Genomic DNA, 17,801 nt, shown 5'->3' with positions numbered 1-17,801 from the left:
TGAGATTAATAGTTATAGCCTTTTAAAGTAAAAATGATAGTTTATTTATTTGACATAAATAGTGAGGCAAATCTAGCCATATGTTAAGATGGCCGCCTGAAAAGTTCTAAGACGTTATGAATCTGACACGTGTCTGATCTGCAGTCAAGAGCTCCGGCACCCATCTTGCAGAAATTTTTGTGGTGCCTAACTCGTTGCCGATAATGTGCTCAACCCTTTCATGAAAGATGCCCACCCCACTGGCAATATGTCGAGTGGTCAATCGTTGATCAGCCATCACCCTGTCATGTTTTCTTGAATGGTTGCTGTTTAAGGCCTTCCACGACGCGGTCTCTGCCACGCTTAAATTCCGCAGCCCACTCCTTTATAGTTTCTAAGTTCTAATAACTGAATGCGTTACTTAAGTATTTCGTCTCTGATTGTTGATAAACAGACCACACCACGATTTGATTCAGATCATCTAAATGGTTTGGCGATCCAAGGAGACTCATAATTTCTAGCATGTCGCGAATAATCGCGGTACAAAGTTGATGAAAACAATTCAACTAGTTTCCGGGACCCCCAGCGCTATTCAAGAAGAACTTAACACGCCCACCGCGATCCCGATGCGATGCAGTAAGACAGGTAGATGTTCACTCTTGCATATCCAGACAAGATATGAAACTACACGCCTATTTCTGATCATTTTATACTATTCTGCAGAGGTCCTGATGGATCTGGGCAGGCTCTGTGCAGCATCTGGACTGACGCAAGTTTGTCGTGTTGGGGCCGTTACTAGGTCGAGTAGCTTTTATCAAGGATTTGTTGAATAAGGGAGGGAGCGAATTGGTCCTGCACGACCTGGACCGTCACGGTCACTCGTCGGGAAGAGGTCGAGTTGATGCCTTTTCAACAAGACCTGCTCCCGATTCGCCACGACTTGTCGGCGATCCATGAATACCTTTTCCAGCTTTACAACGCGACTCAAAACATTTTGTGTGTTGGTGGCTTTATATAATATGGCGGCAAAGAACAGCCAAAATAAATAACATTAATTGATGATTCACATTCTAAAAAAATATTAAGGTTAAAGCATATAATCTAATACTTTTATTTGAAAATATCAATTTATCGAAAATGTTAAAAAGATAATAAACAGTTTTAAAAAGAAGAAATTAAATTAAACAAAAACAACAACATGGCGAATATTTCAATACAGTAAACAATCAAGTAATATATTACCTATATTCAATCGAAAAGGCAATTTAATATAACAAGTTTTTGAAACAAAAAAAATATTCTAAATAAAGCGAACATAACAATTGAAAGTTACTACAGAACTGTGTCTGTCGAACGAAAATAACATAACAACAATAAACAATTTCAAAAGCGAAAAGCAAATTATAACCGTGCATCAGTTACTTCACTGTAAAATAAACAAAACATTAAATCAAAAGAAATTTATGTATACATCAATACATTTAATGTATTAAAAAATCGATTTATAATAAAAAAAAAAAAATTAAAATTGAAACCACAAATGAAAATATAAATTATAAAAAATCAAGTAATAAAGGCAACGGGATATATTAAAAATGACATCAAAAATACAAAATGAAATAAAATGGGGATTAGCGTACTACTTTTCTGCCCCGACTGGGCTAATGAAGACGGGACACAAATACAAATGAATAATTGAATTTTAATCGCAAGATCTATATACATGGCTATTGAAAACCACTGCAAGCTAATCATGTTCGACAGATGAAATAATGTAAAAAAACAAACAATGTTGTCAAAAGCTACAAACAATGCAACCTGATTGGCCTAATTCAACAAAGCGTACCTCTAGCTGTCTAAAGTCAACCTAGATGGTTGAGGGTCGTTTTTTTATTATCATCACGCGGTCGACATTTCTCGAATTTGTCGATATCCCGTTCTCTTCCCAGGCTGATCTTGAAAATTGTGGCAGCGACAAATAACTATGTATATTGGTACTATCGGCATCTTTATCCATGGCATCGTACGGATCAGAATTCCGTGTCGCTGTATCATCATCGGATGTCACGAAATCATGGACATCATCTATACGGACTTCTGAGTTATCGTCAATATGTGTCTCTTGTTGCTCAGTCTCACGACTTCCACGATTTAGTAATGGCGTGTAAAAGTTTTTACGGGTATCAATATCATCTTTATTGATAGGATCGTAAGGATTGGCATATGCGACTGTGTCATTGGATGACGCATGTGTATCATCATCGGATGAAACGAAATCATGGACATCATCTCTACTGACTACTGAGTTGTCGTCAACATTTGTCTCGTTGACATTATCTTGCTCAGTCTCACGAGTTCCAGGATTTAGTAGTGACATATAAAAGTTTTTACGGTTATCAATTTCATCTCTGTTGACAGGATCGTAAGGATTGGCATATGCATTTGTGCTGTTGGATGATATATCTGTATCGATGGATGTAGAATCAGGGATGGTGCTAATTCCCCCAGGGTTGTTGAAATTAAAATTATTATTTTCAGAAATATTGGTGCGTTCCTGTCTCTCTGTGTCATGTGATCTACGTTTAAAGCCTGTAAAACATAATTATTAGTGTTTAGTGTTAATGAGCATGAAGAGGGGTTTACCCTAACACCAATAGGTTGTTACAGTGAAACAAACATTTTGATGTTATATTTACTGCAGTTGATTAAACAAAAACATGCTCATGGTCGGATGATAATCAGACCAGCGAGCTCCATTCCACATGTTATATCGAAGAGGGGGGTTGGATGGCTGAATGTCATTGAGTCGACTGGCGTGGTTTCGAATCCCCGGTTGTACGTGACAAGGAGTAGGGTCGCCCGTCCAACCTCGTGGGTTTTCTCCGGGTCCTCCGGTTTCCTCCCACTGCTAAAGACCCCTACGCGCAAGCGAATTATGTAAATAAAATTAAACCATATGTTAGTCCCGAAATGACCTAGTTTGTGTCGAGTGGACGTTAAACCCCATTTTTCTCTCTCTCCACATGTTATATCGAAGAAGTAACAATAGGTTTTTCGGCATATTTAAAAAAAAAATGTCTGGTGTTGGGAAGCGTATACCAATTGCTATATTTGGCCATAGAAAGGAGAAGATGCTGACATCATGCATAACTTTAAATCAAAAAGTGTGAACAAATTCACAACTAGTCAACTAACTTTAATCTTACTTTTATTTTTGCAATGTACATTTCATATAAATAGTGTGAACAAATTCACAACTGGTCAACTAACTTTAATCGTACTTTTATTTTTGCAATGTACATTTCATATAAATATTAATGTTAGGACGATATACATGTGTTCTTTGTGACTGAAATGAAACACAACACACATAATTTGTGTCCGTTTAGGGTCTTTAAAAAAAATCAAGTTAGTCACTTTTCGTGCTTTATATACAACTATTGATTTGTGTCTCTACAGTATAATGATGCAACTACGACGACTTTGATGTATAATGATAATACTGCAATCGGATTAAAAGACAGATCCTATTTCGTTTCGTTTTTTTATAGTTCAAAATTTCGTTTTGCTAGTCTTTACTACACTGGGATCCGGAAGAGTTGCTATATAACCCGCGTTCTGGTTGAGGCGAGGGATTAGCCAATGACACGATCTGTTAAGGATACTTCTTGGCGTGCGGTGCACGAAACTGTGGATAACCAACTAGAAACAACAACACTGATTGGTTAATTAATGCCTGGCGACATAGAGTTAAAAACCGCTCGGATGACCCCTGACGCAACCTTCCACTACAACCGGTCAGGTCATCATGTAGTAAAGACCATCGAAAGTATAAAAAAAGAAACGAAATATATATCTGTATTTTAATCAGATTGCTAATACCATTCTGCCAAACCTGTAAAGTGCATATCCAAGGGAGGAAATGAAATGGAGTTTAACGTCCTACTGTTCTGCTCCTAACCTGGGCTAATGAAGACGGGCATACGCCATACAGTGTGCTATGAAGGAAATTTTGCCCGGGCAGCGGCGCTACGGCCTACTCTTATATCGAATTCCAACTGCTAAGGGATCTTTTACGTGCACGCCAATGTGTACACGGGACCTCGGTTTTTCGTCCAATCCGAACGACTAGACAGCTGTTCTTGACAGACTCTCCATCCTGCATCACCGACAGGGGGAAACCACGCCGGAAAATCGGGATGAACTTTCTCGGCCAATGCAGGGATCGAACACCCGACCTCCGGGCTAGCGAGCCAGCGTCTTACCCACTTAGCCACGTGACCCCCCGTCCACGGGAAGCATTTGTTTTCATGTTTAATGGTATAATATCTGATTACATTTCTTAAATTAACCTTGTATTTTAATTGTAATAACCACTTACCACGAACAAAAAATCCAACAAGGAAACATACCAATATTATTATTAACAGCAACACGATCAACAGAATGGGTTCAAAGCTCATCTTTTTTGTTTCAGGTATCACTATCACAAAAACATTATAGTTTTATGGTAAAACACTATTACATATTCATAAATCTAAATCAAATAAATCGTGACAATAATTAAATATTTCAAACTCATATTCGGTACATATCTTTGTATTGTACAAGGTTAAATCCACCTAACCACTTTGAATTAAAATAAAAAAAAATTGTGGACGCAGGAATAAGACGTGCTACCAAATCTTTTTCAGACAAACGAAATGAATTGAGCTAAAAAAAACAAAAACAAAAACGGAGCGTCTTTCGAGTTTGTAGAACATTTTGATATGGACACGTAAGCAGAAACAGCACTTTTGTGCTGCATGGAGTTATTTGCAGGTTGGTACTGGCATGTTATATTTGTGTAGTTATGATGTGATTACTTCGGTAATAGCATTCATCACCCTTTATCCGGGACTAGTATCAGCTATGACACTTTTGCGAATAGCCCTTTCTGAAGGACACCACTATGGACCGTATCTCCCCACAAGATTGATTCTAGCTCCAACCGTCAAAGTATGTCAACTTTACTGATTTAGTTTTCACATTTCAAGCAATAAACACAAAACCAGGTTGATCAGCCATTAGTAGCAGATATTTTTTGTCATACGAGTGTATCAGCCAGGGCATTGCTATTTGCTGTTTAAAGTCTGGTTTAGAATTTCCAATACCCTAAATTATATCAGATATTAAACGAGTATTAACCAATTTCTGCATGACAGCTGGGAACAGTCTTTGGGGCTGAGGGACGGAAATATACTCCATTACATTAAGGCTCACTTAGAGTACCGGCCCAACTGTCCTGTGTGCCTTTGACATTTAGACGCATTTCAATGAAGTGCAAGTATTTAATGGGTTTTATTTATGCATATTAATATTGGTACAATAAACACAAAACCAGGTTGATCAGCCATTAGTAGGAGATATTTTTTGTCATACGAGTGTATCAGCCAGGGCATTGCTATTTGCTGTTTAAAGTCTGGTTTAGAATTTCCAATACCCTAAATTATATCAGATATTAAACGAGTATTAACCAATTTCTGCATGACAGCTGGGAACAGTCTTTGGGGCTGAGGGACGGAAATATACTCCATTACATTAAGGCTCACTTAGAGTACCGGCCCAACTGTCCTGTGTGCCTTTGACATTTAGACGCATTTCAATGAAGTGCAAGTATTTAATGGGTTTTTATTTATGCATATTAATATTGGTACAATGTGTTTGGCGGAATATAGACCATAACCCCGTTGGAGCATAGTTGCCACAATACTCCATTTCTTTCAATAAGTAATACTTGATAGAAACAAAGCAACTGTACATATTGGTTACTTCTAGTAAACACTATTCAGGAATTGTCCACTAACCTTTCTCAGATTGCAACTTTACTTCAATTTCGACAGAACTTGTATAGCCATTTTGGAATATGACATCAAATTTGTAGGTAGCATCATAATCTTGAAAAATTGTATCTAGTATGGTCAATGATATCTGACGTTGTTCTTGGGGTGTAGATTCTTTACGGAACAACAGTCTCTTGTCTACTGGATAAAAAGGTTTCTCGCCCCAGCAACCCAATTCAAACTGTAATATAAAAATGCATTGCCAAGGAACGACACATGTGCCCAGCTCATAACTCGACCGAGCAATTCATAATCATAAAAAGTGTATCTACATGAATGTTTGAGAATTTGATAACCATGAGCACTTGAACAATCGAGTTACAAAACGAAATGGGAGTGTTCCAAAATAGATGGAAAAAGCATCAAATAACTATAATAATGCCATTAATAATTTAATGACGCATGCAATGGATATACAAGCAATTATTTTGGAATTATAATTCTGGTTAGATTTACTTAAAGTTAAGTTGAAATGATGTATGCTTCTAATCAACTAAGTGGCTTGCTGATATTGCTTAAACTGAAATGGGCCAATGAAGACGGTATGCGCTACACAGTGTGCTATGAGGGAAACTTTTGACCGAAACCTCGGTTTTCCGCCCCAAAGAACGACTAAACATTATTTTTGCCAGGCCCCCTTCCTTCACCACTAACTAGGGGAAATCGTGCGCAAAAATTCCAACACCTAGTCCGAACCTGAGACTTCCTTGTGCGAGCCAGCACCGTTATATGACTACAACAAATTCGTTAGAAATTTGAGCCTCTTTCGCTTTCACGAAGCAGCATAGGGGCATGACGATGGTACGGATGGTAGTACAAATTTAATTGTTGACAGAAGGACCCGCGTATATAATAAAACGTTAGTGTTTGTGGTATATGAACTTATACCAGTAAATGTTACACAAATTCAGGCAATGTTTAAAATAAAAATTTATCTTACGGATACTCCCGACTGATCTATACGTGAAACAGTAACGTTGACTGCTTCGAATCTATAGTTGTATGTGAATACTACTCTTATATTTTGACCAATTCTTCCCAAAACAGTTTTGTTAGGAACAACAAATCTAGGTTCTGTATAACAAAGGAAAATACATGTACAAAGATAGCCACGCAAAGCCTAGAGATATGCCCATACAAAAGCTTTGTCTTGGAAAAATATAACAGTAGAGATCAGCTGATCTGATCACCCAAATTATCAAATGATCGACAACAACCTGCAAAGGTTTTAAAGGAATTATCTTTTTATTTTGTATTATCATTTACATTTCCGGATAAATTTGAAAAACAAAACATTTTTGCTCTATCATCTACCTTAAATGGGCAGTATACACGATTAGGGGATTACTGGAAAACTATTAACATACAGGTTATAGAAGCTACGCGTAGTCATAAGCTTGCTCTGCAGGGCGTGATTTGATAATAAAGTATTGGAAGCGATATCCATTCAAAGGGGCAAAAAATGTAAATATATTAACCTGTCTCAACCAATCAAATTGCTTATCAATGCTTAGCCTTAGTGAAAAATGTGCATGCTCGTACTCTGTCAAGGCATTTACCTAATCAAAGTGTGAAGGGCGGACAGACTCATTTTCATAGTCCACTGCTCTCTTCGAAAAGTATGGTAAATAAATGAAGTAGTAAAATATAAAAGATGGGCCTTTAATCATTGATATACTCATATATAAGCAATATTTTCCCAATGTTTCATATTTTTTCACGGAATGCTAATTTTGCAAGACACCGACAACAAAGATATGGCTTTTAATATAGCGTAGTAAAATTTCTTCACTGTATCGAAGTATTGATTTTATTTTATTATTATTTTTTTATTTTTTTGGTTGGGGGGGGGGGGCATTTATGGCACTCCATATACAGTTGACGGTAATTGTTCTGTAAAATTTCATGGTGAATTCTCAATCTATATAAAATTCTCTTACCAAATGTCAGACAGACTAGAAGATATAAAATTAGATCATCAAAATAGTAGTTTCAAAACTTGCGAATTGATACCTTAAGTCAAAGGGCCATCTCAATCAATATTATGGCTATGGTCATATAACCTTGCAGTTTTACATACGTTTGTATGTACCATAACATATATTTTGTTCATAATATTCTGAGGAAGTCACCCGGCCAGCACTTGACATGGGATGAGGCTGATAATGAAACGGGAATATATTGAACATTTCAGCCATATTACGTCATTCTGAGCGAAGGTATGATCGTTTAAAGAATAGTGTAGTGTCTACTGTGATTGCTACCGTTATAACGATAAAACACAGTTTCGATTATCCAGTTTTTTTAATTAAAAAATCGTTAACTGAAGAACGTGTTTTGATCCGTTGAACATCCCAATCATCCGATGGTATAGAGATTAGATTATAGTTTATATAACATTTGAGGCCAAAAAAAATATCTGCAATATTTAGATTTAGCTCTAAAATAATACATCTTTAAGCATCAACTAATTAAGGCAATAACTTACCCTCATTCAAAAGAACTGGTTCGCTGATCATGGAGCAATTATCACTATGTCTAAATTCTATGAAGTAATTATAGTTTACGTCTTCCTCCATTACTTTACGTAAAGTAAAAAACACTGTTGTTGTGCCTTTGTCATCCGTATCTAGAGTTAAGGTAACCCTGTCATCAATTCTCTTCACTTCCATATTTTCTATTGTCAACTGAACAAGATCCTGTTGAATAAAACAACAAATAGATCAACGTTTATTAAAGGTTATTGAGAACAGTACATAAATCGGAAAGCTCGCCATAGGTAGGTGAATAAAGTTTGATCTGCTCTCCATACGTTTAATGTGTGGCTTACTTTTTACATCAATGCATTTGTTACACCGTTTCTACGGTATATTTATTCCGTCTGAAAACCCCACTGTTTGTAACGTGACCATACAAATTTATCTACAGCAGAAGGGTTGACCTCATCATCTGTCCCAAATTTGCGGCACCTAAAGACCGATCTGAGTTTTGGAAGAGGACAAAGACGTCGTGAGCAAGATCTAGAGAATAGGCTGGCTGTGGAAGGATTTTGAAGGTATAGTCCTTGGAAAAGATCACTGCCAATTTGAGGGTGTGAATTGGAGCATATTTCTGGAGGAACGAGACACCCTTGGCACTTTTTTTTGATTTCATCAAACAAACTGCATAATTCATAGCATGATTTATAAAGAACCCGTCTTTAGATAATCTATCATGATTAAGCTCTCCGAGCCCCAGAAAACAAGAGTTGGTTTTACCATTTGGGCCTCTGACCGGGTCACGTGCTTTCCCCGCATACTTAGCTATTTGGCTCAGGGTAAAAAAATATGATTCAACAAGCAACGTGGATCTATCCAGTAATTCCTGAAGTTGTTATTTACCATGACTCTCTGACTTTTTGTATTCATCCGGATTCCTCGATTGTGAGAACAAATGAGATGGTCCATGCTGTCTGGCCAAAGGGGCTGAGTGCCGAATGGTTAACACGTGCGCGTTGTATTGGAGTCTGTCATTGAGTCAGGATGTGTGTTTTCGATTCCCCGCATGTTCGTGACAAAGAGTGTGATCGACTGTACAAACTCTTCGGTTTTTCTGGGTCCCCTGGGTTGCCCCCACTGCTAAAGACCCCTACGCGCAAGCGTATTACAGAACAAAAATTGAACCATATGTTAGCCCCGATATGACCTAGTGAAATTCACAAGTGTTTTAATTCACATAAAACCAGTTTCCAAAACCCCAAATGATTTAGTGGTTAACCATGTTGATAAACACACTTGGTTTCAAGTTGTAGCATAGTCGGTAGAATATAGTATCTAAATCCGTCCTGGATCAGTATCATGTTTACAATCCTATACACCAATACATCTGACCTCAAAAGCCAATTGCAATGGTAGATTGAAACTGAATTTAATAGCTTATTAGAATTGCAAATGTTTTTATGGTGTTGCGAAAGTACTTACTCTCCTGGACTTTTCATCAAACGGCGATATTCTATAAACCAAAATATATTTAGATACAGCCTTAGTTATATATTCCCAATTCATGGTAATATCTTCCCCTTCTCTAACTTCTATAGACTTGCCATCAGTCTTCCATTTGAAATCTGGAAGAGTATCAGATAAATATGTATGTACCATAATATAAGATTTCGTTCCAACATAAATTGATCATCACCAATGGTATGTTGTAGAGACGAATTAAAAGTTGCTGCATGCATTATCAGATAAACACTCCCTGTTTCGTATTTTAGAGAGACGGTATTGTGTACTATGGTATGGTTTGACTGAGGTTGCTTTTCACAAATGGAAAAAAAAGGCGACGTCTTTATTATTTTTTTGTGAGATTAGTATACTCACCCATAACTGTGAGATTTATATCTTTGTATTTCTGAGTTTCATCAACTACACATCTGTATACACCAGAATCATTTACTGTAACATGGGGTATATTCATATAAATATTAAATCCCTCATCTGTCTCTTTATTGTAGATCTTATACCTCTTGATATCGTTCAGTGTATTGTTTTCCTTCTTCTTGAGAGAAAACAAAAAATAGAAAAGTAATGTGCATTAATTGTTGGTGTCCAATCAAACGCCCCTCGCGAAACAAAACTTCACCATTTCATTTCATTTCTTTGGAGTATAAAAAACGACACAAAATACTTGTTGGTTATCTGTACATGCTTCTTTTGAATAGTCGAATATATTAGCTGGGCATATGGAAACAATTTCAATGCCATGTAGTATTAATTTGTTATATACTTTAACTATATATTTATGGGGCGATTACCTAGTCATTTGCGCTATCGAGGTGCTCGAAATTCAATTTCAAAGCAACCAAACATATACAGACCCCAATTTCGTCAAAATGGATCTGAGGACCATCGCCTTATCGCTAGTGGGGTTAATTGCGTGGATGAATCCACGATACTAATTTCACAAACCCCTTTCAGTCCAAGTTTAAATGCATATTTAGACATGCCCCTGCCCCCTCACATCACCAGTATTTACGAAGACTGGTGCCAGGACCTTTTGTGTACATCGATCATCAAGGTTAGTTGATTTCTCTACATTATTGTCATGTAATAAACTCCACTGTCATTGCCGTTCGCCACTGTGAAGAATAGCGATAATCCGTCAGTATATCTCAACATTGTTTCTTGTCAATATTTTAGATTATATTCAAGTTGCGTGGTACCGATCACATGTTTATACATGACAAGTATTAGGGTAGCCTGACCATCTCTAGGCCTCAGGTTTCTTATCACTGCATAATACTCCGGACCCCCAACTCCTCATTTTGACAGGTTTCTATTTAAAACGTGATCATACACCATGGGGATAATCGATAGTAAGTTGCGGCTTAGTTTGAATCACAACCGAAATTAGATTTCGTTTTTCGAAATCAAAGACACTCAGTGTAGTTCTGCCAGTATTTTGATCGTTAGTGAATCATATCTACTTTAGAGTGATGTCTTACAGTTAAAGATGGTTAATTGATTTTCCAGATTCTCCCAAGATATAGAGATATTCCCCATAAAACAGTATTCTTTTCGTTACCTTGATTGAAGTTTCGAAGTTTTTTATCTGTAAATTCCATTGAAGTTGAATGTTACAGCCGATCAAACCAACAACTGTATCATTGCCAGGGGGAAACCAGTCAAATGCTTTAGTTCCAAAACCTAACGTATAATTGTACAATTTATTATATTAGCATGTGTTATTGACAAATAAATTCAAAATGCTTCCCAGGTATACTCAAAGATAGGAAACAATTAAGACCCGACCAGGAATTAAAACACTCAAAATCGCCATTTATAATATAATATTTCCATACATTAATTATGGACACGTGTTTTCTGTGACCCAGTCCTGATTTTGCATATATTGTACACGGAAATGACTACACGGATAATTCGGATTAGTGCAATGCAATGAATGTTTATCTTTTTTTTTAAAAACAAAGTATGGTACATTAAATGGGTTAAAATTTAGCGTAGAGGATTTTAGCACAATAAAGAACGCTTGGACAACTCCCCTACATTTACATTTTCGACTGTAGATGAATTTCAATGGCCTTGTGTATCCCAAGATCACTGCATTGTATGGAGAGGAAAATAATGAAATTATCAGTGTAGCTAATGACCTCGATATATAAAATGGTATTAGACAAGCGTCAAATGTACTCATATAGAAGTTCCTACATTGTGTGATGTGGCATCCTTTGAATCTGTACTCGTTGAATTGAATGAGATATTTGTATATTGTTTGATATTATATTCAATTAAATAATGACCCTTTTTTTACATCGTAATTATAATTGCAGCCACTGTGATTCTTTAAAATTATTGATATCCATGCACAAAGGGGACCAGATTGGATAGGTGAAAGGTCATGTCAGGTCAACTCACAAAGATGTTATTAAACTAAAAAAAGAACCAAAAACGTAATTATGTTAGGGGCAAATTTAAGATGGGTGTGGACGTTCCCGACGAAATCGCCCAATTTTTGATGAGAGGCACCATTTCCTCCAAATATGTTTTGGCGTTCCTACTTGTCTTTTTTATATTAAAATATATTAACAAAAGTCGATCAAGTAAAAAAAAACGAGTTGTGATATTTTTAGATATATATAAAAAAAGACGAGTAGAAGATTTTATTTATTACCCACCCTTTCGTACGTGCACAAATAAATAAACATAATTCTATGTTATGGGTTTAATTTTACTGAACATGATTTCATTATGGCGTAGTGATCATACATCATTTTTTGACAGTAAGTCATCTGTTGCAGTTCTATATATCGATCTAGTGTTTCCATTAAGGTTATGATGGTAATTGAGAACTTTTCTCCAACAATATTGATTACTGGATCCAAAAAAGTAGCTCCGTTTTAATAAAAGTAGTTCCTTTTTAATTGACCAATGAAATTCATGTAATCAGCTGAAAGTTATCGCACAGGCGATATCTACTGTAGAATGTGTTATTGGGTGATGAATGTATTTTAAAGTCAGGGATTCTCATAGCACACTGTATGGCATATGCCCGTCTTCATTAGCCCAGTTCGGAGCAAAACAGTAGGACGTTAAAACCCATTTCATTTCATTTTAAAGTCAGGGATCATGAAGATCCAAGATGGCCGTCATATGTGCCTATCGAAAATGAATGCTAAGGCAATGAGAAACATCTGGAGATGTTTTTGTCGGGAACGTCCACCCAACCTTAACTACATTCTAAACTACAGTATTAAGTAAATTATCACGAGCACGAATTGTCGCCATTAATTAAGTTCATTTCTGTTCACCATCTTTCAAATGGTATAAATAGTTTGTTAATCCAAAGCCCTTGACACATATATTGTAACAGAATCCCTCTCCTGGGTTTGAGAATCATTGATTTAGACCATAAAGTTATACATTATTACACAGAAATAATTTAACATTAATATATTTTTATTATTACAACAGGAAATAAATGCGTATAAGAAAGGCTATGCTATTTTTCGTCATCTAGAAAAACTATGTTTCAAAGTGTAACCTTTCATATCTGTATCACATTTCCGCCATGACAGTCTAGAGAGCGTCGAAGCACAGCTTTGGTAGTATGGGGGACTGCCTAGAACAATTTGAAAATAAGATGGCCCGCCTGTATATTAGTTATTTAGGGGAAAAGGGGGCAGAACAATTGGTGGAACACTAATCGATGTCCCAAAACTCTCGCATAATGAAGTGACTACAGACCAAAAACTCACGATATTTCGGACACTGATGTTGCCGACTAGACGGCAAATCAACCTTTTTTTTTAAATTTTACATTAGTTTTTTTTTTACTTATCCCGTCCACTAAACAAATCGGATTGCCTGTACGCCTATGGGTATATACCAGTTTATTATTAAGGTCTATCGACCTCTAAAGAAATGATAATATGATCTAATTTATTAACGAAGCACATTACATTTTGAACATACAAGTTCAACATCGCAATATTCCGGTTTCCTTCGTTCGGGTTCTAAGTCTAGGGGTAAACCGTTCACTTAAATGATTTTTTTCCTTTTAACAACATAACTTAGTGTGCTTTCTTTTGATCATCAAATGATTGTATCGACTTCCTCTGTACTTCTTTCATGTGATGACGATAAGGCAAGGATATTAATATAACCTTTTGTTAAAGGAGCTAAATCGCTAATATCTGGGGCCTAGAAATTGACCGAAATGGTTCGCAACGCATATAACAATGTAATCTGATTGTATATAAACTGATTTATATACAATTGTTTCCGTTTTGACTCTAATTTCAAATCAGTTATATCCAGCGAAATACGGCATGAGTCTCAACCGACTGGCAATTTCTAGCGTCTGGTTATTCCAGTCTATTGCGCATGCTCTCCAGATAAGATATGGCGTCACCGTTTGACATCAGTTGTGGAATATGTCTAGCCTCGTTCTTCCTGGTCATTTGTTACAAATGACGCTGAAACGTACTACGATACACGATTCGTGTACCAATGGTAAAATGTTTATTGTGTCTTAAATTTTGGATATCAGAAGCCTACCTTTTCCCGCTAAGATCACAACATCAATGTTGTTTTGAATTGACAAATAATTCGTGTTTTCAACGTGTAAGACCTTGGATGATATTGAGTTAGAGAGTTAGCTACTTTATTGTGTGATATCAACATCCATTTGAACGAGAGATTGGGATACTGAACTTTATCGACTATGGGTGCTTGGTCTTTCGGAACAGACTGTAACCGTGCTCAACCCATATATACATTGGCGTAAATGTGAACTTCTACGCATTGCACATATAACCAAGTCAGTACTAACACTAGCTGGGAACCAAAAAACACCATTCGATATTAATTATACACATTGATATATTATTTTTGTTAAAATCTTTGATTGCGCGTGAGTTTTGAAATATAACTACTGCCGATACGATTCTAAATAACGATGTAGCACATGATGAGTCTGTGTGCGTGTGTTGAAATACACCAGATGGGTAGAAAACAGGTTTTCTATCCGAATTCCTGAAACGATACAAGAAATTTTGGCGATGGCATTTGAATTATAGAAGCCGAGATTCTGGGTACATAATAACATCTGGGTAAAATTTAATGATTTCAAAAGATACAGAACTCACCGATCATCTGAATAAAGCAAACAATAGCACACTGTATCTTCATCTTGATAACTAATGAACTATACCAATTACATCTTGATAAATACTGAACTATACTAATTACTTATTGTTTAAGTCTGTATCTTATTATGACGATATTTCCCTTCATTTCGATTGTTGTTCGTTATGTAAAGAAACGATACATCCGTTAAAGCAATTTGATCTATGTAAAAACTGTGTGTATTTTGTATTACGGGGCGTTTGGATAAGTCATTCGACATAAGAATGAATCAATGAAATGAAGTTTAATTTCACGGGTAGCTCCAACTGTGCTATGTTGCGCCATACTTATGGTGATATTACACGACACAATCTTGGAACAAATAATCACAATATATATATATACAAAAAGTTCTGGAAACACCTCTCAGGTGATATATAAATAAATAAGATGTTGGAAAAGAAAACAAACTACATATTTCAAGCTAGCGCTTTCAGTTCCATCAGAACCTCTTCAGGCTTTAATAGAGGTTCCGATGGAACTGTAAGCGCTAGCTTGAAATATGTAGTTTGTTTTCTTTTCCAACATCTTATATATATATATATATATATATATATATATATATATATATATATATATATAGTGTGTGTGTGTGTTTATATATATATATAACTATAAAATAAAAACAAAAATAAACTGTAAGTATTTTTATTTAAAATACGAAACAGAAATTCAAATATATACAATTAAAGTTGTCTTCTAACGTTTAACAGAACCTGTTTGGCAAATACTTTCTTTAATGACTGGCAACGATACTACTTTGATCTTACCTCGATGAAATACGTCCCCTCGAGCTAAATGTGGGATAATGTCTAACAACGGTAATATTTTGATCTATTATTTCCGAGAGGCTTGCACTTCATTAAAATGTGCTTAACCACCAAAGGGGGGTTACAGTGTTCACATTAAGTCCCGTATACCGCAACAACATATTTGGCCCTGCATGCACACCCGGGGCCATGGTGGCTAGCCTGGAAGTCGGGTGTTCGATCCCTGCATTGGCCAAGAAAGTTCATCTGGATTTTCCGACGTGGTTTACCCTTGTCAGTGGTGCAGAACGGAGGGCCTAACAAGGACAGCTGTCTAGTCCTTCGGATGATACGAAAACCCGAGGTCCCGTGTATACATCAGAATGCACGTAAAAGATCCCTTGGCAGATGGAATTCGATATAAGAGTAGGCGATAGTGCCGCTGCCCGGGCAAAATTTCCCTCATAGCACACTGTAGGGCGTATGCCCGTCTTCATTAGCCCAGTATAGGAGCAGAACAGAAGGACGTTAAACCCCATTTCATTTCATTTGTTTCCACACGGAAACAGTTCGTCAGCTGGTAGCTGCCATTTTGTCTACATCACTTGAGTCCGGAAGATCTGAATTAATCAACGTGATTAAGGAGCCAGAGATATACGACGTCCTGTAAGATGGGTGTTCATTGCTTGGATTGAGGGAAAAGAATCAGTAGTGCATGGCACATGCTTTAAATTAGATGAAGGTTGACTGAACTCAGGGCCCTGTTTCACGAAATTTTAACTAAAGATAAAATCCAAATTTTAGTAGATACTTCAATTTTGATTGGCTAAGGACTAAAATCAATCTAATATTATCCAATTAAATTACTAAAATCTGGATTTTATCTTAGTTAAAATTTCGTTAAACAGGCCCCAGGGCCCTAAGAATAGTCTGGAGCTCAGGTGTAAAATTAGAAGCTGCAGGTGGAAGACGAATAGATATGGTCTTAAGAGTACTTCTCGGTAGCAAACGCGGAGTTTGCAATACTGTCAGTCTCAGACAAATGGGGTTGTATGCGAATATCAAATGATAGAATAACTAAATTTGATGTTATATGAGGGGAATGCTCACTAGTCCGTGGGTACATTAGTCCACTGTTATCTATTATTATGGGAAGGGGTTAGGGTCAACGGGTACATTAGTCCACCGATATCTATTATTTGGGTTGGGGTTATGGTTCGGATTAAGTTTGTTGATACCCATCTTTATAATATTATGAACCCCTCTCTTATATGAAATATGATTTCCTGCCGAAATGCTAAAAATGAAGAAGACACCAGTGTACACAATAATAATAATAATAATAATAATAAAAACTTTATTTAATGAGGCAACGTATTTAGTTTAAAAAAAAACCCAAAAACTAATCTTCCATAGGTCCCTCCTAAGCTACAAAGACATATATACATGTAATATCAGGATAAATTCAAAATCATTTGAAATGCAATAGCATTTTAAAGTGGGAAGTTTGGGAAGTCACTCCCAAACTACAAAACATATACATTATACAAGTAGAATATAGGAAGAACACTATAATTACACACAAAATGAGATGGAATGCAGTTGCAAAATAATAATTATGTCATCAGTTGAATATTATGGTTCCTTCAGTGTGCAAAATAAATGAGTTTTCAGTTTTATCTTAAAATTTTCAACATTTTTACACATCTTTATATCAAAAGGCAGATTGTTCCATGAAAGACATGCAGAATAATGAAAAGTACGTTTCATGGATTCCGTTTTGCATTTTTGAAGAAAAAGAGACTTACTGGTCTGTGAACGGAGCAAGATATCCGTTTTGGAAACAAGAGATTTTTCAATTAAATAGGAATTTAGATAAAGTGGAGTATCAAATGTAATAATTTTGAATGATGAAACCATTTTATTGTAAAGGGTGTAAGGGTAAGCCAACCGAGTTTAGTTTCAATCGGTGCATAAAGAATAGTTCTTGCTGCCCTCTTTTGTAATTT

At 36.3% G+C, this 17,801-nt stretch overlaps 1 long non-coding RNA gene across 1 annotated transcript; it reads right to left on the bottom strand.

Annotated features, from left to right (window-relative positions):
• Window positions 1-1,114: 1,114 nt before the first annotated feature.
• LOC126818998 (uncharacterized) lies at window positions 1,115-6,931 on the bottom strand. Its single transcript, XR_007679444.2, has 4 exons — window positions 6,802-6,931; window positions 5,826-6,042; window positions 4,361-4,462; window positions 1,115-2,568 (listed from the first exon to the last, which is right to left on the bottom strand). It is a non-coding gene; the product is annotated as an uncharacterized LOC126818998 (long non-coding RNA).
• Between the last annotated feature and the right edge of the window lie 10,870 nt (window positions 6,932-17,801).

This window comes from Patella vulgata, chromosome 1 (assembly GCF_932274485.2).
Source record: "Patella vulgata chromosome 1, xgPatVulg1.2, whole genome shotgun sequence".
NCBI lineage: Eukaryota > Metazoa > Mollusca > Gastropoda > Patellidae > Patella > Patella vulgata.
This window is presented reverse-complemented; position numbering and strand designations above follow the sequence as displayed.